This window comes from Haliotis cracherodii, unplaced genomic scaffold (genome assembly GCF_022045235.1).
Source record: "Haliotis cracherodii isolate W230 unplaced genomic scaffold, xgHalCrac1.p SCAF_3, whole genome shotgun sequence".
Lineage (NCBI taxonomy): Eukaryota > Metazoa > Mollusca > Gastropoda > Lepetellida > Haliotidae > Haliotis > Haliotis cracherodii.
Genome location: NW_027266286.1, coordinates 31,544,960 through 31,567,139, shown reverse-complemented (window position 1 = coordinate 31,567,139; position 22,180 = coordinate 31,544,960).

Genomic DNA, 22,180 nt, shown 5'->3' with positions numbered 1-22,180 from the left:
GCCATGCCGACAACAACACAAACGTTATTGTCAAAGAGCGACATAACATAACATACCATTTATCATACAAACCACACCACACCGCACCCAATACCACACAAACTATACCATACCATACCATCGTCTATGCCATGCAAGCTTTAGCGTTTATTGATATCATTATTTGTAAAGCAACTGCGAGTCTCACAAAGCTGGTTTCGAAAACAACTTAAGGTGCGAGATTTGCATCAAGCCATAGGCTAAACATACACTGTGCAATCGTCATGAAGTCATCTTGCAAGTAGGGATGGCACCACGATTCGTCATTGTCTGGATCGGCACTTAATCAGCGTTTTTGCATCGAACCTCTGGAATTGTGTGGCGCAATTACGTTTTGATGCGCCTTCCCATACCAAATCTAACCTACGGAACTATACTTCATTATTATCAATCTTCATTTACCCTTTGGTGAATTAAATGTTCCTTGGCCTTACAGATTGTAAAAGTAATACAGTGCATGTTCAGATCTAGAAAGATCTGTAGGATGCCTTCCATGTTATTGTGGGTGTTAAATGCAAGGTTGTATTGTTTGAGATCACGAATCACGCATCCGATGTAACACTTGCCTTCCATCAGAGCTTCAGAAAACGAATGTCGATAAACATTACGTATTTTCAGTTTTTAGGGTTTTATTGAGTACTGATGTCCAGAAAGGACAAGGTTATGGTAATGTTGGGCCCATGAGATAAGCGAAAGTTAAGAAATTAGCAAAACATTAAGAAAATATAAACACAGTTATCAGACATGTTCATATGAATGAGAAATTGACGCTCATTTCCAAACGTTCATCTTTTGGACTTACAACAACGCTAAATGAATATATTAAGTTACAATGTGTCGTAAGGTTGATTTTAGAGGTTTTCAGGGATCGTTTCTTAAATATTTCAGCAAGTCGCTTACCCAATATGATTTTAATGGGCATAGAGGGACAGCGTTAGGTTTGTTGGAAATACCGACAGTATACCCCATTTTAGACATTTTATGTAGTTCCAGAAGTAAAAATCTTTGAGAAGGAGAAAGGTTAGTTGTTAACCATTTGAATATATCTGGCTATTTTCTAATACCAGTATTACAAAGTTTCCTGAAACAATAAGATTTATCATTTCCGATGTTGTCAATAGGCCCTTATCCCTCCTCGTCCTTTTATTTGGAACCGACGGAGTTACTGTCTCCTAATGGCAACACATTCTTGTATTTCAAAAACCGTCATTTAAACATTCATAATTGGTGCACTTTTTGTTACAAATAAAATAATAATTTTACAATTCTGAAAGTGTTTATAATTTTAGTTTTCAACATAATCCATCTGCTTTTCAATACACTTTTCATATCGATAGTGAATCTTTTAGAATCCAGTGAGGAAGAAGTTTTCTGATGCCATCCTGAAAAAAACATTCACGGCAGCTTTGAGGTCACCGTTGTCGTCATAGCGCTTCCCACGAAGGTGTTCATTCAGTTTAGGAAACAGGTGGAAATCACTTGGTGCCAGGCCTGGTGAGTATGGAGGGTGAGGAAGCTCTTTGAACCCACGTTGTCGCACAGCATCCTTTGCAAGTCGAGAGGTGTGAGAAGAGGCATTCTCATGAAGTAGGAAACTCCAGCAGTCAGCATTCCTCGACGCCTTTCTTTGATAGAATCTCTCAGGCGATGAAGCAAATCAGCATAGTAGGCACCGGTAATCAACAGGTATCAAACCCTTTGCATCCCATATGGCAGTGGCCATACCTTTCTTCACTGATCTTAAAGATATGAATTTCTTTGGTATCGGACAACTGGAATAGTGCCTTTCCATGGATTGACGTTTTGACTCAGGATCATAGTTTCAAGTTTCATCACCCGTTACTAATACCTTTTTTAATTAAATCTTAAATGTTCATGAATAATAGTTTCAATGGATCAATTAGACCTGTGTCTTCCTCAAATTCAGTTATGGTAATACGTCTGTCTGAACGTATAGGGTTTTCTATCTCCTTGGTTGAATCTTCATTGATGGAAGTTGAGGGACGTCCAGACTTAGGGTCATCATAAAGGCATGTTCTCCTAACCTTAAACATAGCTGCCCAACGTTACACAGTGGAATAGTTAGGACACTTATCCCCATACACTTCCCCCTTGCGGTCAAGAATTTCTTGGGGACTACCTTTCTTTGAAGTCAAGAACTTGATGACTGCTCGGAACTCGTTCTTTTTCATTTCTGTGTCCATTTGGACCTCTATCACGTTGAACTGGGTGCCACTACTATACAATCGGCCTCAACAGACCAAATACACTTGCAATGAACTACTCAAACAATGTATTACAATGACTGGTTCACTTTGTTATGGCCCACAGTTGAAAGTTAGTCTGGCTTAGAACTTTTTGACCAGCCCTCGTACCACACTGACGCAAGGCCATGATCATCAAAATAGAAAACCATTAACATACTCACCAAAGGTCATGCACATCAAAATAGATAACCATTAACACACTCACCCGAGGTCATGCACATCAAAATAGATAACCATTAACACACTCACCAAAGGTCATGAACATTAAAATAAAAAAAAACCATTAACACACTCACCAAAGGTCATGAACATCAAGTAGACAACCACAGCTTAATCATCCATGAAATATAATCATGTTTTATTTATCATATCATTGAATTCGGTCGTACAAATACTTATGGAATATCAACAGTTTCCCTTTAATAAATACACTGAAGCATGACGATTCAGAAAGATGCCAAACCGCTTATGACATGAGCTTATTTCTGTGACAGATGTAATCCCACGATTTCACACGTACTTCTTTTGAACTCTATTTAAGTCCGAAAACAGTTAAATTCTCTGTAGGTAGTCGTACACCATCGTATTGATTTCTTCTAGTCTTGCGTCAGTGAAATGCTCTTAGTTCTCACAACTTAAAACCAGACCAGTAGTAGCGAGTACATTGTGATTGTAAACCTTTATGTTTCGAGTTCGCATGCGATAGCTAATGATCTAAAAGGAATGGCTGGAATTAAATTACTCTATTTACATATTGAAGTGCTAGTTTATTCGTGAGTTGCGATCTTCTGTAACGTTTCCGACGGGATGCCCAATGCACATTTGAAACATCTAATCTCGGAAGTAATCCCACTTCGGTCGATTTGACTCCAAGACATATCCAAAAGAATATCATCAAACATTCCGGCTTGAAAAATATGGAGCATATTTGAAAACGTAGCTTTTCTGCATTGAATGTGTTTATATTGATCCTGACCAATTCGGCATTCTTTAGAATCGAAAGGTAACCAAGTTAACCCTTTAGGTTTTAATGTGTCAAGGAGCGGTTTTATAACCGTGCTTTGAAATCATTTCAGATAGGGGTCATCCACAAGCTACATGTCTGGGCAAGTCTTTAATTGCCTCATCGCCAGTTGTGCTTCAAGAGAGAAATCTAGTCAAATTGGCAAACATTAGCCAAATGAAGGTCCATTGTTGAATAGTAAACAGTTTGAGGTCATTAGTGCATACACGCTGCCGTCTTTATTCTTAAGTAAACGGGCTTACGTAGTCAGGACTGTGGGTCAAGGTCAAGGAGTGAAATTGAACGCTACTTGCGTTTACTTTAGTCGTGCCAAATTTAAAAGGCAACGCATGACGTGGGATTTCGTTTATGGCAATGACACAATGCATTTCTAAGTGGTAATTAAAGAGAGTACAAATTCAATTGTCAATACCATAGTTGTATTCCTTCGTCGAGTGAGTGACTCTGGGTTTAACTTCCTTATTAGCAGCATCTCAGTCACAAGGTGCATGCATAATAATGTAAAAAGCAACCATCACTGATGGAACCGTCATATTACAACATCAAGCAGTCTTTTAGTTCTGACGCTTATTTAGTTGAAGTGTACACAATTTATGGATAACAACTTTTTTAATTACTGTAAAGCCGACGTTTTGGTATAGATCCTTATGCCGTTGTCAAGCAAGTCGAAACGTCGCTTTTACAGTAATTAAAGAAGTTGTTCTCTATAAATTGTGTCTACAATGTCAACCGTCAACTTCTAAGTAATGCCTATCAAACAATTCACGTTTTTAGTTGTTTATCAAGTACTGGCCAACGGATATCAAACCTAATTGAAAAATATACATGAAAATAGTAGCTATCAAGCGTACTGTTTTAAACTTGACCAAGGTTGTTCAAAGTCGGCTTGGAACTTCCAGTCAAGTAAGCCTGCTGTTGTGTATTGAGGGATATGCCCCAAGGCACTTATGGCTGGAAACGATTCAGCAATCACCGTATGTAGTGATTCGTCCAGAACAACTCGTCCACCACTATGCTCTTTGAGTAACTGAACCCTACCCCTTGAGTGTGTTGGCCAGACAGTGCATTAGTACCTCTCAGCGTAATCTTTCAATGTGGTTCCTCTCATTTCCATAATTGGGCACGAATTCATTACATATACACAGTAACAAGTTGCCCCTAGCCATTTATTGATCTAATGACTAAATAAACGATATTGGGTTTATATAAAGAATGTAATGCGAGCTCTTCGTGGATAAAACTGGTTGGAAGATGATGACTCTTCAGGGGAAACTGTCATGGCGCGGCTAACAAGTTGCTCTCGCTACCGTAATCCGCAAACGGAAGTGCAGTGGTATTAGGGCAATATACTAACACTTCATTGATACTTTCCCATGGGCAGGGTCTTGTCAGTCACTGCTTACATGTACATTGTATTCATTCGAAACTGGATTCATATACACAGTTAGTTTATCATTATTTACATAGGTCATATATATTGTACGACTGTCGGACAAGCCGACGTCTATGTCAGCAAGGTTGTTGTTTTAAGCCACAGCCAAGGCTGCCTGTATGTAATGACCAGGCAGTCTAGACCAGACAGTCTAGACCAGACAGATGCGAAACTGAAACCAAAGCATCAAAGACTGACCATCCAATCCTCTTTAGTTGGTTCTTCCAACGTCGGGTACTGTGACCTTCTAATATTATTGCCTGGAACCCCCACGACAGCGTTAAGAATGCTGTGGATTTCTTTGTGTGTTTGAAATGTATTGATGCCATGTGGTTGGTACTACGAACAAAGTTCCTACAATCGTTGATGCTGCGAAAGTTGAAGCTAAGACATAGCTAAGTTTGTCCATACTGCCATTTCCTACTGTTTTCATACAATCAGACTATAGCTACACACTCAATTCAATTTACATTAGGGGCGGTCTGGTAGCCTAGTGGTTAAAGCGTTCGCTCGTCACGCCGAAGACCCGGGTTCGATTCCCGACATGGGTACAATGTGTGAAGCCCACTTCTGGTGTCCCCCGCCGTGATATTGCTGGAATATTGCTGAAAGCGGCGTAAAACTATACTCACTCACTCACTCACTCATTTTACATTAACAATGAGGAAGTATTAATTTAAGAAACCCTGTACCTGGAGTTCAGTAATAATTACTACCATCGCACTGGACTTCTTTGAGTGTTTGCTCGATGATTTCAATGTTGCTTCCATGAATATTTTCTCAATACTCCTACAGTGTTAATAGTTGACACAAGCCGTCCTAAGAATATTTAAGCTGATGAATATTTCACTAGTTCTGCTGCACATTGTCGCTTTCCTAACTTGTGCACTGCATGTGATATTAGTGTTGCGGTGTCGAATCATTAATGTTTTTAATATACCTCTGTGCTGCGAATTCAGTTATTTGAAAGAATTTTATTTGTACTATGAGACGTTGTGCCCTGGAACAACTATCATATTTATCATTGTAATGTTCGTTCGTAGAGGCGTCAAAATGTTTTAACTCACACGCAATGACCAAATTCATTGTGTACAGATTGAAATAACATATTAAGGCCCACAAATAGGTCACAAGTTGGCTCGACCACCAAAACAAAATTACCGAAAATATATAACTATATCTCGTCTCATAACGGGAGTTCAAAAGCCAATCGTCTTGGTATGTACACGACCTTTCCTCTCGTACAATCCCGTACCCACTACCAATGGCACAAGAACATTCTCAATGTTTCTTTTCCTTGTCAGAGAAACGAAAGCCGTCCAAGCGGTTCATGTTGCCACAGTAGGCCTGGCAAAGCAATACCACTTTCTGCCTGAAATTTAAGCCTCACATTTCATAATCAGTCCAGTCTCGTTTCCATAGCAACGCAAAGTGTAAATATTAAATGGCACTTGGTTGATTAAAATATATCCAAAGACTAAGCACACGTATATGTTGCACATGTGTTTTGCTGTTGACAGCTATGTCACAAGTAGAAAAGGGTTTGAAGTAGGAGATAAACCAACCTCTGTCTAATTGGCTACTCCTTATCTTAATTTGGAGCCGAGCGCTTTTGGTTTATCTCCTATCTACCACGACGTAAAGGGCGCTTTGGAAAGGATGCTCTCTTGGAACGAGTACTTACACATGGGCAAATGGGCCAGCTGTCTTAGAATGTGACGAAAATGGATCACAGGTAGTGACAAACAGAAACATATAATATCTCAAAGATTAATTACTTATATTCTTGACTTGTTTATAATAATGGTTTCTTGGACTCAACCAAGTAACCAACATGACAGTGACAGTTTATTTCCAATATAACCCATCTGAACATGACTTACTCCCGTTACGCTTCGATGCGATAGTCCATGCTGCTCAAACAGTAGTTCACGGTGACAATGCTATTTACAAATTGCTTGAACCCGCCAATCGGTTGCTCACGCAACTTCATTGGCAACGGAACCACGATGATCGATGTATTCATACGCAAGGTGTTTGTGTGAAAAGGCATGTTAATGTTGAGGTATCGAAAAATATAGGATACCCGATTTTGAGCTTATTTTGACAAACCAGAATCAATCATTCTTTGGTGCCATGGCACAATTACCAGTTGTAACAATATTAAAATCATGTGTTTCATGCTCAGTTTAGAAGTGTTGTTACAATAGACCAGGGTTCTGATTTACTGGCATCGTCAGACTATGTATTAAGACCTCCGTGTCTGTTGAAACACAACTATTACCATGATGATACGTGAAGCCTATTGCCACTTACAAGGGCCAATACGACTTACAGTCGCACTGGAATACACGGAAGCGTCTACTTCAGTGACTTATTACGATGGAGTATACTTTACCCCTGCGAGTTCTGCAATCACACACACCATCTCCATCACTTTCCATTAGGTAACATGTATTTATAGCAGTCACTTTCCATTTGAAATTGACCACACTTCTATAATAAAGATGGAGCGAAATAGACACTGTTAGTGGTCATGAGGGGGTGTCTATTTTCAATATAAGGTCTGCGAGTTGTAATAGCAAATTTAGATTAAGCCTTTCGGTGTGAAAGGCCTGTGTGAGTTTTAAGCTACACAGAGAAAAGCTCACAGTAAATATCCTAGAGATACAGAATAGCTGACTTATGTGTCTCATACCGTACAACACAGTTAATCATTAAGATGTTGTTTGGATTTATAGACAACTGTTTTGTATAATTTACTGAAAGAATACATATCGTTGAGTTAAGATGGGAATTCTAAATTGCCATATACATTGCAATAAGGATCTTTTGGCGTCAGGGCCAGTGTACACATGGTCATCATGTAGTCGGAATTGTACAATCGACTCTCCTTTTAGTCAAGCTATCTGGTTTTGTCGTTTGGTTTTAATCATAGATTATTATACCGTCGGCTGTGGAAACTCTTGCATTTTACCAACTATGATGTTCGCTAATAATCGAGTTATCATGTCAGGGTACATGTATGTTACTCTTTAAAAAAATAAGCAAACTTAATCGCCAACTCTTCGTTTGGGGGATCATATTTTGTATACAAGTAATTCACATGCTATTGTTGCAAAACTACCAAACACATCGTGATCTTCGTTTTATGATTCTCTGTCAATTACCATGCACAATATGTGTCAGTGTAATTATAAATTCCGAAATTTCAAATTGAGACCCTGTATAATCCAGAATAAAGAAGCACAAAGTTAAATTTTCAGGTGACTAACGGGATCGGGGAGTCAGGCTCGCTGACTTGTTTGATGCATGTCATCGTATCATAACTTCGTGGATCGATGCTCATGATATTAATCACTGGATTGTCTGGTCCAAACTCCATTGTTTATCATTATGCTTTATATTTACCTGACTATTCCCCTCCAACCAAGAACTTGGTTAAACACTCGTTCGATTCTCACATGGGTATCCCACATGATATTGCTGGATTGTTGATGAAATGACTCACTCAGTCATCCCCAACCCAGAACTGACTGATTTCCATTCTTTTGCCCAAACCAATAAGTCTATGTCAAGTGTCCTCGTTGATTGTGTATTGCTAACCATTACTTCCGTGTTTCTGCTTGTGATTATTTTCTTCCACTGATGACAAACAACTAGTTTGCCCATGAATTGTGTGTAATGAGACAACAACATATAAATTGTATCATGAACTAATATTTGAAGCCACTTTGAACATTATGTAGAGGGGATATTGTTGTAATATGTTCCATAGCGTCAATTGATACATTGTCTCTGTATAATGAGGGTTATTAACTGTTTGGTAGAGATACCTTATAACATAAAGCTAAAGACAGATAATGATGCCAGACATTTCAAGAAATACTCAGACACTTCAATAAACACGACAAGCAGAGATATTTCATTGTTCAAATGTTTTTCCCCGCGTCTAAGACCCTAAGCCACTGCCACATGCCGTCTGCGTCTAACAGGTTCATGCTGTGCCAGTTTCACCCCCGTGGAAACCGTCCCCTTTTGATAGGTTGGGCGCAGTCAAAGATGTTGGAATGGCAGGTGGTCAGGGAATTAATCTTGCTCACCTTCATTGTTGTTGTTGGTTCTGTGTCCTTCATTAGCAAAGTGATTCCAAGCCAGTTCCACGCTCCCTCAATTCATGTTGTTGTGATGTAGTCCATGTATTTGACACAGGTCTCTCCCTTGGGACTCTCACTGATGACGTCTACCTAAACATTGTTCACTTGGTCCGTCGGCACAAGAGGAAGGGCTTTAGATTTGTCGATTGATCTTAACACCATTTCTGCGTCCTCTCAAAGGACCATAGACAAACTTCAACAAGTGTAATTTTTACTTCGTTGAGGAGAGATCGCTAAGCTATAGAGTAACTTCCACAGGTAAGGTGAATACTATCTCCAACATAAAGACGAGATGTAAAAGTCGATGTCGATGCCTTCCCCAAATCTGTATTCTGTATTTTTTTTCCCTATCTGTTACGAAGTTACATATTGATCACCTTCTGACGAAGCATATATATTTTGCTTCATAATTTGTTAGGGAAACATATCTGAAATCTAATCATAGTAACATAGTAACATTTAGTTTTCTGAAATTCAAACCATACATTTCACTGTTATCAAATTCAACAAATTCAAATATCTGAGACTGGACCAAAATGGCATTTCTATGTGGCTACCAAATTATAATGACAACGCTGCTAGTAATAAAAACTCAAAATGTCAGCTTACTAGAAAAGAAGGAGATTTTCAAAATGCCTTCTCAATGGATTAGTGGATGTAAAACTCGGCTTGGAAACATTTCACAAAACAGGCCTTGAAACCTTGACACCATTATCCCTGCAAAATATGGTACAATAATTAGAATATACTTTATGACCGATCTTAATCGGACCAACACTAATTGACACACTTAGAATATGTTCCGGATTAATGCATTTAATTTTTGTTTGTTTGTTTGTATGTTTGTTTGTTTGTTGTTTAACCTCGCACTCAGCAATATTCCAGCTATATGACTGCGGTCTGTAAATAATCGAGTCTGGACCAGACAATTCAGTGATTGACGCCATGAGCATCGATCCAAATGCATATAACAATGGCTGGAGAAAACCCTTGAGAAATGTATACATTCGATATCGAAATATTATTAGATGTTTGTATCACTCACTGCTCACTGTATGTTGTGAGAGAGCATTATTTCAGCAATTCTTCTTTTGTAATCATAATTTGCTGTAATCAAGAATATTAGTACTTAATTTTTAAGCTGAGTTACAAGTTTTATGTTTGTCACCATCTGTGATTCCTGCACCTAATTACTCGTGTCAAAAATAATATGCTACGTCTCTAAGCTACAGTATATACTCCCTCAAACTTCAAAACACCTGCAGGTTTATCTCGATATTGGTTTTAATAATGTCATTGTCATATGATAACAAGATCTTTTTTTGCGAAATGCGCCGAGGTTCTAAGATTTACGTCATGGGCACGTACATACTCGCTCATTTGAATGCACCTGACCGACTCTTGAGGAAACATTCCCACTGCCACGTGCTTGTCCTGTTACTCGTCTACTATATCACAGTGTTGCTCCCCCATCCTGGTACACGAACATATACTTGAGACACCACATCTAAATTTGGTTTTTGGAACTTTGAAACGCTGAGATGGTAATCGGACCTCAAGTGTCCACACAATAACTGAATTTCTCACCTACCTCTCTGAAGCATCCATTTACTGAAACAAACCCAATTATATCTATTGATCGCTTTAAAGCTATTTGATAGCCTGACGGCTAGAACGCAGGCACCTTTTCGTTTTTAAGGGAAACCACTCTATCTCCTACATTTCATCCTAATCCTTTTTCAGCTGACGAAAGTATGACAAGGGCAGTTCGATCCCTCTTTATTCCTTTCATTTTAAAGGATTTCCATGGAGTATTAAGGACTAGGTAGGGGTTGCGCTGCTGGGCGCATATATTCTGCTGAAGAGGGGCGCAAGCGCTGGGATCCGTTCAACTGTATTCGATCTCGGTTCCGTCTCAACAAATCACTGCATGGAGTCCTCATTCAGTAGTGGGTGTTGGTACTTTCGTTTGCTTTTGTTTTTCAGAATATATTTTTAACCACTTGGAAATACTGTTGATATGTGTAGAACTGTTGTACCGGTAACGACCTTCCCCGCTGCAGGAGGAAGAAGTGACCAAGTCCTAAGAATTCGTGCAGAGTGACGTCCCTTGGTTGTAAGGATCCCTGATTCAAGTGCCAAGTGGTCTTAAATATCCGTGCAGAGCTACGTCCCTTAGTTGCAAGGATCCCGAATTCGTGTCCCCAAATTCCATATCAAGCCTGATAATAATCCTTGCTCTTAGCACAATTCCCGATCTGTGGGTAGCCGTCAACGTGGTACACTGGACAATAAATAAACCTTTTTAATGTACGTTACATTAGACCTTTCTCCCATTTTAATCTGTCATGAATAAATGTAACTGCAATACAACTGAAATCCCCATTAAGCCCTAAATCATTCACTCGCCGATTCAGAACCCCTGATCTTACATGATGAAATGTGAGGAATCATACAATTAGCAATCGTTCAATTAGCAATAAGTTCAGTGGGTGATAACATTTGTCAAATAACTATTCAGTGTCTGTCAGATTAACTCGAAATAAAAAAAAAACATTGACACTGTAGCCTTATAACGGCACTCCTCTTAACTACGGATAAAAAAACATATTTTTTATATTCGTCATGATTTTTATCATATTAGATATAGAGTTCACTAATATTTATATACAAGCTCACCATTTGCCATGCCGAAAGGGCCCTTGAAGATCCGGGGAAGAATAGTTCTTCAGCTATGCATGCTTGCCGTAAAGAGGCGACTAACGGCATCGGGTGGTCAGGCTCGCTGACTTGGTTGATGCATGTCATCGATTCTAATTGCTTGGATCGATGCTCATGGTGTCAAACACTGGGTTGTCTGGTCCAGACTCGATTATTTACAGACCGACGTCATATAGCTTGAATATTGCTGAGTGCGGCGTAAAACAACAAACCAACCATCCAACCAACCATGCCGAGGTTCACAAGCGATGCAGTTGCCTCTAGTACTTGGTTTGGGAATTCTGAACTTCTCGCCCTATACGGAACGTTTCATTTGATAGTAAATTATGTTTCCTCATACGCTCCTCACGCAGCCAAGCGAACTGTTCCAGATTATAGGCCTGCCAGTGTTATTCGTTTTATTGGACGACGTCTTGATCTCATATGAAGAGTTTATTCAGTTGCATTATGGAAGTAGATGTGTCTGAAAGTCAAAGCGATTGAGATGATGCACTCGAACAAAAATGTCAGAGTTGCTTCTCTCATTCATCATTCACGTTACATATTTTCCATATTAAGAATATTTTATAGGTGATTTTATTGTCACTGTCTGTAAGTCATTGAGATGTGCATCCATGGGTCCTCCTAACCGCATTAGTTGATGTCATTATTTGTCATTCTATTGTCAGCTTACATGTACTTTATTCGTACATAGCATATACAGGAACTAAAATGAAATCAAGAAAGCACTGTTAACCTTCTGTAAAACATTAAAACTCAGTTTAAGATTTGGGTATGATTCGACTTAAAATTCATTCAATATAATTGACATTAAAGATAAAAAATATTTTTCTAGTGAATCCTGTTTATCCGAAAGATAATTCTCAACGTAAATGTCCATATAAACAAATCATTGATACTTACGTCCTTTCATTATGTCATGGTACAACGTGTGAATCAAACTGCTGGTGTTTCCCGCCTTGATATTGCTAAAAGCGGCGTAACGCCATAGTTACTCACTCACCAACTCATTTTTTCATGACAATGATTTGATCATTGTGAAACTGATTATGTTTATGAAATGAAACAGCACAATAGCTTTGTTAGTTCGTTGTCGGTTTAACTAATCATGAATCACATTTCATATGTAGAGGTTTTCATACGCCTCTCTCGCGAAACGTCTTTGGCCAGGGTTACAAAATTTTAGTTCTTTGTACGGCTTTTAAAACATTTGGTGGTTGATGAGTTGATGACACTTCCAAATCTGGGGCATCAGTGACCAAAATGATGGCCACTGCAATTCCTATTTTGTCTTAATACAATATGTTGCCGTGTTTTTTTCATGTAAACATTTGACTTGCCTTTGCATGTGTTTGTCACGAGTGTCATCGAATGGGCAGAATACACTTACCTTTTCGCGAACATATGGTATCATATCACAACTTGATAATGATTATTACTCATACATATACTTATGATATAGTCGGAACCGAACAGATATTTCTTATGATTATGGAAAGGGTTTTAGCGCTTTTATTTGATTCACGATCTTGATCCCATGTCACTTCTCATGAACTACAGATTAAATGTCATGTTAAGTGATCTATAAAGCTGGTTGATGTTTCGATTAGGACGCTAGCCGGATAAGAAATGTAACCAGCAATATCATGGAGGCCTTAAAATAATCAATCTGGACCAGACAAACGAGTGACTGGTATTAATGAGCAGCATCACACGCCGCTGGAATACGATGAAAATCCCCGAGCCTCGTCGACCGATCCATTGTGGAGACGAAACGCACAACATGGAATTTGAGCGTTTCTTTCAGGGGCATGCCACGCTCACCCTTTCATCACAATTTGATAGTGATTTATAAGCACATGCCTATGCCATAGTCGTATTTGTACAATGTACTCTGCTTTTAGCAGAGATTACTTATGAATGTGGGAAAGATTTTGACCTCATTGTGTTTGTATCCTGTTTAAGGGCATGGATGGCGTATTGGTCTATATATAGGCGCTTAGTTCTATACCCTCATTAGTTGCCCAGGATCCGCTGATGGTACATTTCAGGCAAGATTCGCTCTGATAATGATGCTTGGTCTCCCCGAAACATATGCATGCTGGTGGATGCCGTGCGTTATTCTAGGCACACCGCCCACATGAAGGAGAAATGTCGTTATATGACGTGTTTATAAAGACGAGAATCGACGTGACACACCATCCATCAACAGGACTGCTGAGGAAAGCTTGCAGTGTGTAATAGACATATGCCAAATGTGTATCCAGAAATAGCGCCACAAAGACAACTAGACAATAATTGGCACTATACTAAACACGGGGAATCCCAATCCGCGCATGCTCAGATCAAGTAGGCTCGATCATTGTCGACAACCTCCATATCCCTAATACACAAGAGTATGCGATGACTGATAGAACTTTTCCCGATTTTTCACACATTGTGTGAATTACGGGGTTTAGTGCTCGTGAAAAGGCATCATGTTCAAATTGCACGGTGTTGTTACTTCAAGTGTAAAAAACAGTGCTTTGGACAGAGCTATGAAACATACTGCATGCATATGTTGTCTATGGTAAACTGATTATGGTACCGGTGGTATTCTGCAACCACCATAATCACGAAGTACTTATAACAGACTGTAGTAATGCTTTGTCAATAAGTGAGGTTTAATGCCTTTTGGGACAGACAGTCACGGAGAGCAACACCACGAATGAGCTTCACACAATTACCCTATTTGGAGAAACGAACCAGGTATCCGATGTGACGAGCGAACGCTTTATCCACAAGGCTAACCTATCGGTACCCAAATGTAGAAAGAAATTATGGCAAAATCCGTGCCCTTTTAGTCGTCAATTCATCCAAATATGCACAAACATCAAAAGAAATAGAAATAACTTCGTTTCTTGGTACCAGGTACCAAAGTGACGATTTGCAATTTGACTCGTATGAAGTGGGGCTGTAACAAGCCTACTAACAGAGGAGGGGTCTGTGTTGGTCATTAAAACCCCTTTATTGATCGCCCCCGTTTTTTTTTCAATATCAATTTTCTTAATTAAAGAAACAGATCCTGAACCGTGCACTGTGTAGCTTGTCTCCGTTTATGACGCAATTAATGGAATGGACAACCGAAGGCTAAACATTTACACTCGGAAAACCGTCGTGGCCTGCACGAGCCCATGAAGAGCTATGCTTGGGTCTGCCGTTGTCGGTTGAGGAAGCGTTGACGCCGATTGGTGAGTTGGCGATCCTCTTTACACACGTAACACCGGGTTGTCAGAGAGGGGATATTAACGGTAAGTACTCCGTCATTCTCTCTTTAGTCTACACCAAGTGCATGTGCTTGTGTATGATGTCATGAGAAGATGTGTGCGATAACGAATGTCAATTAGCACTACACAACCGAGCGTCCTCCCAATCAATAGACGACCTCTCCGTGAGGACTCGATTGTACCAGGGATAGGGCAGGCCGTAGCAGAAGAACACTTATGCAGTATCAGCCCTTCTCAAATCATAGTTTCAATTGCTTTTGTCACATACTTGTCCGACCATGATGCTTCGCTGCTGTTGTGACTTTGCCATATCAATGTCTACATAGACATCGTTGTACATATTCAGATGATAATGGCTTCCTGTTCTGTGTGGGGATCGTCTGCTCTGATACGGTAATCTCCCGCCATTTGTGAAGGGCACGTGCAAACATAGCAACGCTCCCGGGAGCACGCCCTGGACACCTTAATAATGTTATGAGCGATGTGTTGAATACAATGCGCCGTCTTAGCCAGTGGTCATGAAGGATTGCATTGCTGGTACACATTTCTGGAATGTATGATTTGTCGTTTACACTGTTTAATATGTCTCCAATTAAATGATATTTGTGTGAAACGATCAACACGTGGTTGTAAATTATTTGAAATGTTCATGAAGGTACATTAGGACATTGTGGCATGGCATTGCCAATACCATTCGAGCTGCAGCTCCATTGCAATATAACCCACACATGAAATATGTTAATAAACACAAAACTAGTTCTTATTGTAAGAGGGTATACTACGTAGAGACTGCATGAGTTGAGTGCTTTCTTTTTGCGAGTCATCTAGGTCAATTTGATTGTGTCTATATATTGAGACCGGGGAGTTAAATAGGATTTTCTTGGACTTGCCATGAAATATGAAGTGATGTTGTATAATGATGCGATCATGAACGCTGTTTAGGCACCACAGGAACGATGCTGATGTCGGTGCCAAATACATGTATAGCCGTAACAACAAAATGTATCAAAGCTAATCACTACTCTTAATGACACCCTCAACGACAACAAATGTCTGGACCCATACAGCAGGAAATACACGCGTCCCAGCCGGGACTGTAACAGAATCTTGTAATGAGACGTCACAGGGGGCAACAAAGATATCCGTGACATTGCCTGGATTGTACTTGTCAAAGGACATTGCTCGGAGCATGTGACAAATCTCTTCATTAGCGTCAGATTGATATACGGTGAAAGGACGCGATTCACTTGTGAATTGATTTGCAATTGTTCTTTCAAAGATATCTCCAATTGAAATACACAAGGGATTTGTAATACATATATATTTACGGATGAACATCTTTATATTGATGACAACGTTTCCAAAAAGAGCAGTTTCTGAAGCAATTGAGTGTTGATGTATAGCATGCCATAGTTTGATTAATTATTTCAAATGATGAATGAAATCTTTAGCGATCCAGTGTAATGTATATACATCTTTGGACATTATATCAATCATTTAGAAATCAGGTGTATTTTAGTTACCAGTAAGTCACAAAATCACAATGTGTGTTTTCAGCTAATGTCCCTGAGAGGTGTTCTGAGAATAGCTCGTAAGAAGAGGATGCGCATATTGATTGCGCATGCTGATTTAAGATTGATGCAATTGTACCTAGTATTTCGAGACGCCTTCATCGTGTGTCATGCGACAGTCGGATAGTTCGTTATTTATGGTTTTACACAATAGCCAAACATGAATCAAATCATCTTCTTGCTGTAAAATTGTCATTGAAAATGTAGCACAATGGACGTGGGAATAGTGCTTTGAGTTATCGAATAGGCTTTACAATGTATGAAGTATCATCAGTCAGTCTGATGTGGTGTGTTGTTTTCGTGGTATCTAATACCCATTGATCTTATTTACGTTATCCTAATTGTCTGTCACCGGAGGGCTACACGCATAAATAACCATATGCCGTTGAAAAATGTTTTTTCTTCTATTCCCCGCGGTCGAAATTGACCCGGTTCATCCAATAGAGGCACCGAGAACTCATGAATTACGATTACATAAGAAAAAAACACTTGTCGTGATTTCACACAGATCTAATAAGTCCCGATTACCGATTCCTTATAACTACATATATGTGTCTGCAATGGAAGCACCGCAGACATCTTTGCACAGGAGCAGAGTTGCTGTTACAAGCGGCGTATGAAAACACACTATCGTGGTCCGCTGTTCACAGGCTCCGACTGTAACAACGGGAATCCATTCCTTTCTATTGATGCTGAGATTCCCTTATTCCGTTCTTTAAGCAAACACACACAAAATAAACGATTATTGAACTTGGCCAGGATTCTGCGGCGAGTATTTGATGGTGTAGTATTTCACTGTTACATTTTCTTTGAAAGGAATATCTGTTATCTTTTTGAATAAACACAGGAAATGATCTGCTATAGCTGGTAAAAAGAGTTACTCATGAAGCAACAAGATTTGAACATCTCTACAGTTTATTGGGGACATGTCAAAGAACAAACAATATTTTCTGGCTCTCGTCGCCCTAGTGTTTACATACAAAACAAGGGTATGGTTCAGATAGCTACGCTTGATTTGGTAGAAAGTTAGGTCCTCAAATCTGATGTCTCCTCTTGGTGTCTATAATCGCGTTTCCCACTGCTTTGAACAGGTCTTCACATGTGCTGTAAAACATCATGGTTATTGAGATGAGGTGCCGGAACATTTAAGACTGAAATTGTAAAAACACCATCAGCAATTACATTTAACTTGGGAAGTGCAGAACCATCAATATTATCATTACAGAAATAAATATCAATCGCTATTAATATTATTAAACCTAAGAATGCATCACGATCATTATTTAACCGATCAATATCATTAGATTATAATTATTCATTTTCATTCTTATTATCAAACATGTAAGTATGTATCATCATGAATACGTCAGTGTCAAACATATCACCATGCATCATCATTATACTTATTCATTTAGTAGCAATAGTATTAGTAGTGGTAGTAGTGGTAGTAGTGGTAGTAGTAGTAGTAGTAGTAGTAGTAGTAGTAGTAGTAGTAGTAGTAGTAGTTGTAGTAGTAGTAGTGGTATTTTGCAGTCTTCACAGAAAAAAAACGGGTAAGGTGTCATTGATGTCACAAATACACAGTTTTCAAAACGCGACGTCTCTCCTTCGCTGGGTAATACACTGGTAGCCCGGGGATGTCCTATCTCGGTTCGATATCAGTTGTGTATTCTATTGGACATTTATAGGCACAAGACTGGCTCTAACATTCGTTATATCGAGGCGGCAGGTTAGCTGTGGAAACGAAAAATAAAACGCCTGATCTGTCAGATAGAATATAAATAAGTTACCAATAAAAACATAGTTAGCCAGCAATTTGCATTGCGTTTGTCTTATCAATGCCTTCGTGTAGTGTAGAAATAAGTCAAAATATGTAAAAGGCCTGGGGACTGTTAATGTCAGTTTCCACAACATTTATTGCACAATGAAGAAAGTTTCAGCTCGATCAATAGAAAGTACTCGTTCCGGTGTCATGCGAACGGATGTAACTTAGTTTAAAGTAAACCTTCCAATGTCTGGACCTTTTACGTCTTTTACTTACTGCATCTTTAATATGACGTTTACTATAGCAGAGAAGACATTTAAAAACACCATATTCTCTTAGACCTTTATGTTATTACTAGGGATTTCATTTAAGGAAGGTTCGGTTTATCCCACGCATGTGGACATATTATGTTTTCATCTATTTCTGGAATTATTGAAATTGCCAGGCTGCAGCACATTAATATGCACTGGATATACTAGTACCCCATAGCCATAGGGCACAACGTCATCTCAACTTTAACTGTTATCCATGCCTGCTAAATATATCATGTCCAATTTCTCAACATCCTGTTCTTGGGGCCCCCATAGAGAGAAGCGTCAACTCAGATTCTAACGTTCCCTGGCAATGCTCCATCATGACTCCGGGCTTCTTTTATGCTGGTTCAAGTACCTACACTTCCACTAACAGCACCCCAGAAGGTCATTCTGATCTCTGGGTATTAGAAATAAAAAGAAGAGACGTGAAGACAAAGAAATTAGACACTCGCCTTTGAAGTTTCAAAATTGGCACGTTGACAGTCGTTGTGGAGGTTTACAACGTTTCAAGGCTATTGTGTTAAGTCGTTAGGGGAAGAAAAGTATGAGAAAACCTGTGATACTGACAGGGTCATGTATTACACATGCAAACTAGGATCACTTAGACCATTTGGGCATTTTACACTGCCGATGCAATCTACTCACGTATGCATTATATTCAGGTCGTTTGCATTCTCATCACCTCTCCAAACTGATACTCACAAATCTTCAAACAGAAATGGACATAATTCACACGATTGCATCAGTCTCCGTTTGTCAAAATACCTTTGGGTCAGTGTTTGAGTATGTCCTATAACCTACTGGACAACGTGTCAAAATATAAAGTCCTTTGATGTGTGACATATTCAGTGCTGTAACATCAGGGCTGGAGCCAAATTAACTGTTCATATCAAAGACTGGTAAAGGTATAGTTCCTGAAGCTGGAATTAGTGTTTTGTAGTACATTGCTTTGCTGAGATCACTATGCAAAACATGAAGTATGGCTTTCCCACAAGATATATGTTACAACTCCTGTCTTTTGTAAGTGGTTTGCTTGAAATATTACCTTCTATTTCAGCCTGGTATAGATGTTCAAAGCTGTTTTGTCGCTAATAGGGTTACAAATGATATTGTAAATTATGTTGTCATATGTTTCGCATACAGATAGCGTTTGAAAAAACAAACTCTTTTAGAATTCTGATTGGCATACGTTGTATCTGTGAACCATTAGGCGTTGTTTGCGGTTCTGGTAATGGATTGGTTGGACATCTTGTCACAATGCTTGTTGATATTGATATATGTTCTATAAATCATGTATTATGCCTATTGTTCACGATGAGTGAGTTCATACCAATCCATACCACTCACACGTGTAGGTTTCACACGCTCTCCAGCGATGTTGACGTAAAGAAAACCATTAACCATTGATGTCACAATTACAATGATGTCATGGGGTATCATGGTTGATTCTGATCTTCTCGGCATGGATTTCAAAATAGAAAACATAATTATATAATGGCATTGAGTATAATGCTGAATTTACGAAACGTATATCAAAATCAATGTTGTGTTGACCTTGTTCTAGTTCGGGAGGTTACACACACCCATGTTATGACCTAATGTGTGGTGTTTGTTGATGTCAATTCTACATGCATGAACAAGAACAACTCCATACACAGGAAAATCGTTTTACACCAAACACGTAACACCTGACACATTGTGGGAACAGAATCTGATTAATTCTCCGGGACCAATAACGTGCTCAGGTTAACTTTAATATGTACGTATATGTTTAATATGAATTGTCAGTGGAGGAAAATAACCAGTCTAGATTATCTACCGAAAAAGATTAAAAATTGGCGTAAAGGTCAATATAGCTGCGAAAATCAAATGGAATGGACCATAGAAAATCAGTGATGATCCCAGATGTTCGCGAAAAGGGTAAGCAACAATATGTCTAAGACAATAATAAAGACTGAAACAAGGAAGTATCTGAAAAAACTGTGTTCAACGAAATCAACACAAAACAACAATATCGTCTGTTGGGTTCTGTGGTAAAAGTACATTGTGCAGTCAATACTACGAAACGAAGGGAGCGTCCAATATTGCCCAACATGGAGCGCGTTGAGTAGCACTGTAATGAATGTGGTGTCGGTCTTAGTGTTTTTAAACAATGAATTCCTCATAGACGTTTCCTCTTGCTTACAAGAAAAGAAAAATAACACTGTGAATGCAGCGCGTGCCGTGCCCACAACTCCGCCTAGCGGCTTCCAACTATTTTAGTTACGCTCGGAGAAGACAAAGTGTCTTCAAAGCTCTGGGGATTTCGTTCTAAATCAGGTCACGAATTGAATCTCCGTGGATTTTACATCTTCAACCGCCGACCAAATTTATTTTTCTAGTTCTTGAAAACTATGGCTGATATTATTGAACGCCTCTTGAAATGGGCCTTTAGAAAACGTAAGGCTCAGAAAACGATGGGTTTGAAATTAAGACAGCGTGGTTAATCCTTTCCAGACCAGGTCACGTGAGCTCATCAAATACAGATCACTAGCTTTGATTCACCAGTTGAGCATAGGTCAAATGAATGGAATGGATTTAATGTTTGTGTAAACATATAACAACTCATTCCTAGTTAGATCATTTGTTATGTAACAGAATTGTTACCGTTGTGTCATTTAAGTAAAAAGATATAGCGTTGTACAGTTTGTGTACCGAATATCTGCAATCAGAAATGTCCTTTCAGGACAATGATTTTAAAGTAACATATTCACCATCATACATATGCATCCGTCATACACGTTCATTTAGTCAAACTATATCGATAAGAAAAATATAAGTCCGTATATTTTTATGTTCAACTTTCAGTAAATCATAATATTATTTCTGTCACACCTCTTCCACACACTTCACGAACTTCCAATGTTTTCCATTTATTAATCTGGGGAAACCTGCGATTTATAAATGTTGCATGTATTTATGTAATGTATATATACTGTCTTAGATATTTTCATATATGATTGTGTTTTACATGTTCTACGTAAAGCGTAACGCGTCTCAAGGGGAACTTTCTTCTCTAGTATTTCATGAATTTGTTCCTAGGATTTATTGATGTGGTCATGTGTTAATACAATATATATCAATTTTCGTATGTATTTATTTTCTTTCAATACTTTTACTGCAGAACTGCAAGTATAGCACTTCCGCTCTTTGTGCACAGCTTGCCCTAGGGAGAGCTGTAGCATTCATTAGTTTAGTGTTGCTTGATCGAGTTTCCGATAATGCCAAAAGGCAATAGATGTAAGAGGGGGGAGGCCATAAATGTTTGCTTATAGCGAGATAACGCGTTTATAATTTCTACTTTCTGAAATGAAACTCCATTAAAATGTTTAATCTTCCTCGGTGTCACTTTTCAAACTGGTAATATTTCCACCAAGAGAGTCTTCTGTGAAATGTTTCTGTGAACGAGATCTGTGATATGTGCAACATGCCGAAAATATTGACAGTGAAAGGGGATGTTTAAATTCACCACATTAGTTTCTTATCGACTGTTCATACGAGACGTTGGAATATGGGACAAGTACGAACAGTAATTTCAATACATTTAAACTGATAAACCATTCATTTCGTTGTAATGGTATTAAA